The sequence below is a fragment of the Cydia fagiglandana genome, chromosome 7 (genome assembly GCF_963556715.1).
Source record: "Cydia fagiglandana chromosome 7, ilCydFagi1.1, whole genome shotgun sequence".
Taxonomy (NCBI): Eukaryota; Metazoa; Arthropoda; class Insecta; order Lepidoptera; family Tortricidae; genus Cydia; species Cydia fagiglandana.
In genome coordinates this window covers 8,082,813-8,091,693 of record NC_085938.1, presented here as the reverse complement: position 1 = coordinate 8,091,693, position 8,881 = coordinate 8,082,813, and the positions used below count along the sequence as shown (strand labels likewise).

The following is an 8,881-nucleotide window of genomic DNA, read 5'->3' as shown; positions in this document are numbered from 1 at the left end:
AAATCTGCGCCCCCTAAAACCTATAAAACGACACCCATGACGACTTTTATGACATAGTGCATGGCCACCATTTTGGAATCCAAAATGGTCATCATTTTCTAAATCTGCGCCCCCCAAAACCTATAAAACGACATCCATGACGACTTTTATGACAGTGCATGGCCGCCATTTTGGATTTCAAAATGGTCATCATTTTCTAAATCGGGGCCCCCTAAAACCTATAAAACGACATCCATGACGACTTTTATGATATAGTGCGTGGCCGCCATCTTGGAATCCAAAATGGTCAACGTTTTCGAAATCTGCGCCCCCTAAAACCTATAAAACGACACCCATTACGACTTTTATGACATAGTGCATGGCCACCATTTTGGAATCCAAAATGGTCATCATTTTCTAAATCTGCGCCCCCCAAAACCTATAAAACGACACCCATGACAACTTTTATGACAGTGCATGGCCGCCATTTTGGATTTCAAAATGGTCATCATTTTCTAAATCGGGGCCCCCTAAAACCTATAAAACGACATCCATGACGACTTTTATGATATAGTGCGTGGCCGCCATTTTGGAATCGAAAATGGTTATCGTTTTCGAAATCTGCGCCCCCCAAAACCTATAAAACGACACCCATGACAACTTTTATGACATAGTGCATGGCCACCATTTTGGAATCCAAAATGGTCATCATTTTCTAAATCTGCGCCCCCCAAAACCTATAAAACGACATCCATGACGACTTTTATGACATAGTGCATGGCCGCCATCTTGGAATCCAAATTGGTCATCGTTTTCGAAATCTGCGCCCCTTAAAACCTATAAAACGACACCCATGACGACTTTTATGACATAGTGCATGGCCACCATTTTGGAATCCAAAATGGTCATCATTTTCTAAATCTGCGCCCCCCAAAACCTATAAAACGACACCCATGACGACTTTTATGGCATAGTGCATGGGCGCCATTTTGGATTCCAAAATGGTCATCATTTTCAAAATTGGGGCCCCCTAAAACGTATAAAACGACATCCATGACGACTTTTATGACACAGTGCATGGCCGCCATTTTGGATTCCAAAATGGTCATCATTATCGAAATCGGCACTCCCTAAAACCTATAAATCGACACCCATCTCGACTTTTATGACAAAGTGTTTGGCTACCATCTGCATGCAAGACATTTCTATTATTTTTACGTACAAAAATGGCCCCCTGTCAACTTCCAACCGAGATTTAATCGATAATTTATTCGATTAATGTTCAGATTAATTCAATTTTAATCTATGTTAGGTCGACTAAACTAATCGTGATTGAAATTTGAGGATTAACTTTTTTTATTCCATTAATTAGTCGAATAAACAGTTAATCTATTAAGTCCCATCTCTGACCACGTCATTTTTACACTTTGAGAATATCTGAAAACAAATGAACACAAGGAGCCATTTTGCAAATCCAGTAACTTTGTTATTACTTTTGACAGCGCGTGTCATGTGTCTACACAGAGTCGACACAAAGTCGAAACATTTGCGACTACTTTGTGACTGCAATATTTCTCAGCCTTAAACCATATTTATACATCATAATTAACAAGTTTCGTAGTATGTAAAGCGTTATTTCTGTTGAAACAACTATTATTTAGGGGTACTAATATGGAATATTTTCTTAATTAATTAAGGAAACTAGACAATATGAATAAAACATTTATTTAAATAATTTCAAAACTAACCCGGAGAGCCTTAAGGGCCTTAATGACAGGAACTTAAGGTAAACTAGCTCTTATCTAAATAACATGAGCATCAGACTCTTATTTAAGTGTTGAGGGAACAGTTATGGGTATAGCGAACTCTTTTTTAAAATGTTTTGGTAGAAGCGGCCTACTGACGGACAAACTTAAAAGTTACTAAGGGTATGAGGGCGCCAGAACCAGCATCTCTGGTTCAGTAATACATATTAGATAAAGGGTCGATCTAACCTCCAAAACTTCGAAAGACCGTAAACAATACAACCGCCACGTTGGTCAGGAACCTCTGCGTGGAAGTATGGAAACGCCAGGCACAGCTCCTTGCCACTGGTAGCTCGGCTTGTAGAAGCTGGCATCTTGAGGCCACCCCGTAAACTTGTAATAAAGACGGTAAATCTTGAAACCCTGAAATTTATAAAACTACTAAGTAACGGAACAGACATTCACAGAATCGAATAAATATACTGGACTGCGAGTAGGTCGCTGCTTACCCGGGGCAGACAATAAGCGGGCGTAGGAAAGGACTTGCATAATTTCAATGCACCCGGGGCTTCAATTTCCAGGACGATTCACATCCAACGAGCTGCAATAATATAAAAACAATCAGCACTGCACTAACAAATCCATCCAAAACAATTAAGGAATCGACTAGCTACTTACGATTAGGCGGCTTAAACCGCGATATAGGTAGAAGCCATCAGACAGCACCAGGCCGCTGGGCAAAGGAAACGAACCACCTTGCTACGATCTCTTCCAAATCCAAAAAGAACGGCTAGCTACGTGGCGAGCCATCGGTGACAGATCAAACGACGGGGTTACCAGAGTCCGAACGGGGCTCGGCCGAACGCCACATGACTTGACAAAAAAAAACGCTTTCTTTCCTATTTAGTTTGCTTAGAATAATATTGAATACAACGCGCCGACGAATAAAAAAAATATTTGAAGACAATTTTAATTTACAACGACCTGCGATTAAAAAAACCAAAAATGTAGGAAGGCACCGAAATTATTTTTAATCTAGCAACCCGGACCATGTTGTTATCGACTGAGCTCGCTAGATGGCGTTAAGGGTATCAAACGAATATGGGTCAGGGTCACATACTGTTCAATATTGAAAAAAAAATGAAGAATTAAAATTTTGTTGTTACAGTGCTCCCCTTCCCGAAGAAAATTTTGACTACGGCAAAATTTTGAGCTGGTCCCCAGCTCGCAAAACCACCCGCGGAAAGTACCTAGACAATTACCTACCGGTAAAAAAAAACTAACTAACAAAAAAAAATCGAACCCACGCACTAAACAAGACCTACTTTATAAAGACTTGACGTACGCAAGTAAAGCTCTAAGCTACATTACCACGAAACGTCGCATCGCGTATATTTCTTGGTGGCATAACGAACGGCCCAAGCCGCGGGTTATGCGTCCAAGAGATACAGCGGAAGACGGCATATAGCCAAGTGAAATTTACTAACTAAGATCGGTGACTGCTACTACAACTAATACAACTAATTCAAATATACCTAGCGCGCATATCAGGCCGTGACTGTCAGACGTCACAGGTCTGAACGCGGAAATCAGACAATAACACAACACATGATACATTGACCAGCTGTGTCTAAACGACAGGCAGACGGTAACGTTCGAAACAACACGAGACACACAAGGAAGTCGACTGTACAGGCTCCATTTCAGGCAATGCAAGTCTGTCAGTCTGACAAAAAAAATCCGATGTTTGCGGACAACGCTTTAAGGCGTGTACCACATAACAACCCCCTAACATCAACATTAACGTTCACGCATATGATTTAAGTCATACCGCAAAGCGTTAACAAAGAAGATGGCACTGCTATTAAGAGCCTGACGGTTTAAAGTCCGCCAGAACCCGACCAGCCAGTGCCGATTGGAATACTGGTTTAAAACGCCAGCACCCCGGTAAAACACGCGAAGAGTCTTTAAATCGTCCTCTTCGCCCCCCAACAACAAACAAACCACGTGCCTGAGTTACGTTTGCTCAGACACGATCGAAAGAAAGTAAGTAATACGTAAACAAAACTCCTGCACGCAACCATAAAAAAAACTCCTACCGAACATCAACAAAAAAAACGCGCAATCACCGATAATTAACTAATAAGTAAATATTTACTTCACCTAAAATAACAACAATAAGGAAAAAACTCGATTTAAGTCGAGACAATAGATAAGGAAAAGTAGGTAATAAACATAACTCCCGTACGAAACAATTGTGGAAACTACTACAATAAGATTCGACCTTAAAGGTAAACGGCTATTTGAATATCGGTAAGTTATTTAAAAAAAAAACGTAAGTCAACAACAATAATTGTGACTGACTGTACCCAACCACGTCAAGAAACTATTTAATATTAATTTTATTTATTTTAAACTTCAACTTTTAACTTCAACTCCAAACATCCCGTAATAAATTTAATAATTGAAAACACCTGCTGACTGTACTTCACTATAACTTCCAAATTTGCTCCCTCAAACTTTTTACAACTCCACATTTATAATTAATAAAATTTCGTTACATTTTAAACAGGTGTACCGTCAACTAAGTACAAATACAGTAACCTCCCACCGAGGAAGAATAAAAAACTTAAATTGAAAGAACACAAGTCTTACAGCTTGGTACAGAACTGTCCACTAACATTACACCTTTGTATTTTTTTTAAATTAAAGTAAAAGTTAACTTACGTTTAACATTCCACACACTATTCCACTAGTTGCAATTTAATTAATAATCTTTACACAGTACTAAACAGTACAACGCAAGTAATAGATAAGTAACTCCACACACCTGTACATGACCTAACCTATAAAAGTATGCTCACATGTGGTAACAGTATTAACTTACACGGTTATGTAATATAGTTAAATTTTAAATGAAAAAAAGGTAATAATCGGTTATCCTGAACACAATACAAGAATAGAAGCAGCACCGTTTCTACCAAAAATAAAACTCCCTTTAGCTAACACACTGTGACCAAAGAGGTTCGCTAACATTGCCCCACGTGGGCTGCCGCTGAAACAACTATTATTTAGGGGTACTAATATGGAATATTTTCTTAATTAATTAAGGAAACTAGACAATATGAATAAAACATTTATTTAAATAATTTCAAAACTAACCCGGAGAGCCTTAAGGGCCTTAATGACAGGAACTTAAGGTAAACTAGCTCTTATCTAAATAACATGAGCATCAGACTCTTATTTAAGTGTTGAGGGAACAGTTATGGGTATAGCGAACTCTTTTTTAAAATGTTTTGGTAGAAGCGGCCTACTGACGGACAAACTTAAAAGTTACTAAGGGTATGAGGGCGCCAGAACCAGCATCTCTGGTTCAGTAATACATATTAGATAAAGGGTCGATCTAACCTCCAAAACTTCGAAAGACCGTAAACAATACAACCGCCACGTTGGTCAGGAACCTCTGCGTGGAAGTATGGAAACGCCAGGCACAGCTCCTTGCCACTGGTAGCTCGGCTTGTAGAAGCTGGCATCTTGAGGCCACCCCGTAAACTTGTAATAAAGACGGTAAATCTTGAAACCCTGAAATTTATAAAACTACTAAGTAACGGAACAGACATTCACAGAATCGAATAAATATACTGGACTGCGAGTAGGTCGCTGCTTACCCGGGGCAGACAATAAGCGGGCGTAGGAAAGGACTTGCATAATTTCAATGCACCCGGGGCTTCAATTTCCAGGACGATTCACATCCAACGAGCTGCAATAATATAAAAACAATCAGCACTGCACTAACAAATCCATCCAAAACAATTAAGGAATCGACTAGCTACTTACGATTAGGCGGCTTAAACCGCGATATAGGTAGAAGCCATCAGACAGCACCAGGCCGCTGGGCAAAGGAAACGAACCACCTTGCTACGATCTCTTCCAAATCCAAAAAGAACGGCTAGCTACGTGGCGAGCCATCGGTGACAGATCAAACGACGGGGTTACCAGAGTCCGAACGGGGCTCGGCCGAACACCACATGACTTGACAAAAAAAAACGCTTTCTTTCCTATTTAGTTTGCTTAGAATAATATTGAATACAACGCGCCGACGAATAAAAAAAATATTTGAAGACAATTTTAATTTACAACGACCTGCGATTAAAAAAACCAAAAATGTAGGAAGGCACCGAAATTATTTTTAATCTAGCAACCCGGACCATGTTGTTATCGACTGAGCTCGCTAGATGGCGTTAAGGGTATCAAACGAATATGGGTCAGGGTCACATACTGTTCAATATTGAAAAAAAAATGAAGAATTAAAATTTTGTTGTTACACTGTTATTTAAGTATAGTATACGCATCGAAGTACTAAAAATGCATCAAATAATATATTTATGAACACAAGCACTGAGAAGTAAACAATTTCATTTCCGGCTAAACTAATACAATGTGGTGGCGCGTTGATTATATTACACTTAGTTTATCAAATCACTCGAGCAGTTTAATTCCCCATAATAATTTAAGTCCTATTGTAATATAAATGCAAACAATATATAATTACGTCTTGTAATCCGTTTTAGAGATGGCGTATTAATGTCACTTATTTTTATTTAATTATTTTTCCATCTGACAGTTTCCATTTGACAGGAACAAAATGAACGAATGAACGAATGATTTTGGCATAAAGTAGTCGCAAACCCGAAACAATGTGTGCACACGGCGACCACACTTTATGTCACTTTGTGTCATGTGTCGACCCTTCCCCATTTCTGGTAACTGTGTCGACACGGCGACGACTCTGCGACTGGAATTGTGACCGAAACAGACGGTGTCGACACAAGATGTGTCTACACCGCGTCGTAACGGCGACTGGAAATGGTTGTATGGGATAGCATGGGGCACCTAGCCCAATATGTATATATTAGGCTAGATCACCCAGGTCCGATCCCTGTGGAAGGGTTCCCATGAGGCTAGCTGCTTTTCCCCTTTGGATGGCTATGCCAATCCGTTGGGCGAGGAACGAGCCAGCACTACTTTCTTAAGATATTGATCTTGTTTTGATACAGCAATATAATAACAGACCGTATAATACTCGTAATAAGATCAAAACTATAAAATAATTAAATTGGTAAATTTGAAACGGCCTCTGTTTGAATTTGGTGGTCGAGGAGCGGAGTGATCTCCGCGGTTCAATGAGCACCTAAAGACATTTTGTTATTTGTTTTTGTTTTTCCTGTCTCGTTGCAAATTCTACAAAAAAAAATACATTCAAGATCCAAATTTCCGCCTCCAAATCGATAAGCGAATAAAAAGTCACGACTGTGACATTAAACATTTATGTTATTTCCTCCCAACCCCTTGTTTTTCCAAGAAAATTGCCTTCATCCCCCGTTTCAGGCAGTCGAGGTATTAGGCAAACTTTCTTTAGATAATAAATAGCTTTTCGGTAATAAACTGATGCATTATTAAATTCACGGCGTTTGATGTTCCGGTATAAAAAGATATTGTATGACAAAATTAAGTTTAGGAGTTAGGGGTCCGTTGGCCGTTGGTAAAGTAACTATACTAATTATGTAGTAGGAACACATGTATTATATGATCCTGATTCCTACCTCCCCTCCCCGTTTCCATTTTCTTAACACTACCTGTAATCCAGGTAATCCTGGAGCCTTTGATACAAGACAAAATATCAAAACTACTCGAAGTATGTATTTGGTATGGTCGACGACTTTAGGCAATTTTTACAAAGTTACTCGTACCATTAGAAAATGCAATTAAACTATCTAGGCTATCGATGAATGTCTATTTGTCTCAGCTATTAACTATTTAATTTACCATAAAATATATTATGAACATATTATGAAATAAGGTCGTGTACTGCATACACGGATAGGTACGTCATGTTAAAAAATAAAATTGGTAGCATTGTTATCTTAGACTTTGATTACCTATATTGTGATATGGAAAGTTTATTTATAAGTAGTTCATACCTACCTGTTAAATTAAAGGGCACGGCACCCTCTGCATTTCGCTCCGACTCACACTTGACCGTATTTTCTATTGAAATAAAGCTCAAAGAAGGTTTTCTGGCAGGATAGGCGTGACTCTCAGGGGATGCTCAGTCTATTTAGGGGGATATCTCTGTCACTTTACGAAATAATGTATTTTGTATTCAATGTTCAATTATGCGTTTTGAGTTATTTTGTTACTCTTGGGTTCCAGCACTTATAAAGTTATGAAAACGGGTCATATTTTTATGGAAATCATGTCTTTATACCTACAGTAATTACATCAAATAAAATTAACTGATACTACCTTTTATATTTTTGTAACTTTGTCTTGGGTCTTGTCCTGTAGTTAAATATTATTTGATTTGCATGTCATTATTTAAATTATAATATTATGAATGATTCATATCGACCGGGATATGGACCTTTTGTATTGTTTTATATTTCAATGTATTATTTGCGCAAGTGACGTTTTTACTTCTGACTACTTTGTCGAACACATGTAGTATGATAACATTGATAACTTACACGCACATTTTTATTTAATAAATGTTCGAATATGAATGTTTTAAATGTATAAAACCTCATTCAATGATAAATAAACACACGACACAAACAACGTACGGTAGTATTCATACAAATTATTTAATTTGCAGCTATAAACATAAAAGGCCCACGGGCAAAACACAACAACTCACAATTCAATAAAAAAATAAACGCAAACAAATCACTCGCTTCGCACCGTCATAATAGCGCCTGACAGTTACACAGCTACAAACATACATCTACCAACGTCATATACCTTAAGACGTTGCAATAAGGCTCTGTTTAATTCTTAAAGATTTTATAAACTTGTACAAATAGAAAGAGACAACTTAATGTCAAGTTGTCAATTTGTGGATTATGCAAAGCAGCCAAGAATTTCTTTTTCTATTACCATAATACTCGTGGCAAAATATTTGACGCATAAACCTTCGGCGACGTGGGAAAGGCTAAGTGTTTGATTACGATATTAGTTAGGTTAGGAGTTATTCTTCCTATAACAACTTTAAGTATTGCTATTTTAAAATTATTGGTGCAAAGTTAAGTACGTAAAAGGTCGTAGTAAACTCTCTTTTGGCTAAAATACTCTGTTATTAGAATGGGAATGCTACCTAG

General features: G+C 38.2%; 2 long non-coding RNA genes across 2 annotated transcripts; both read right to left on the bottom strand.

Annotated features, from left to right (window-relative positions):
* Positions 1–1,688: 1,688 nt before the first annotated feature.
* On the bottom strand, positions 1,689–2,576 carry LOC134666304 (uncharacterized). Its single transcript, XR_010098477.1, has 2 exons — positions 2,234–2,576; positions 1,689–2,147 (listed from the first exon to the last, which is right to left on the bottom strand). It is a non-coding gene; the product is annotated as an uncharacterized LOC134666304 (long non-coding RNA).
* Positions 2,577–4,847: 2,271 nt separating this feature from the next.
* LOC134666303 (uncharacterized) lies at positions 4,848–6,042 on the bottom strand. Its single transcript, XR_010098476.1, has 2 exons — positions 5,393–6,042; positions 4,848–5,306 (listed from the first exon to the last, which is right to left on the bottom strand). It is a non-coding gene; the product is annotated as an uncharacterized LOC134666303 (long non-coding RNA).
* Between the last annotated feature and the right edge of the window lie 2,839 nt (positions 6,043–8,881).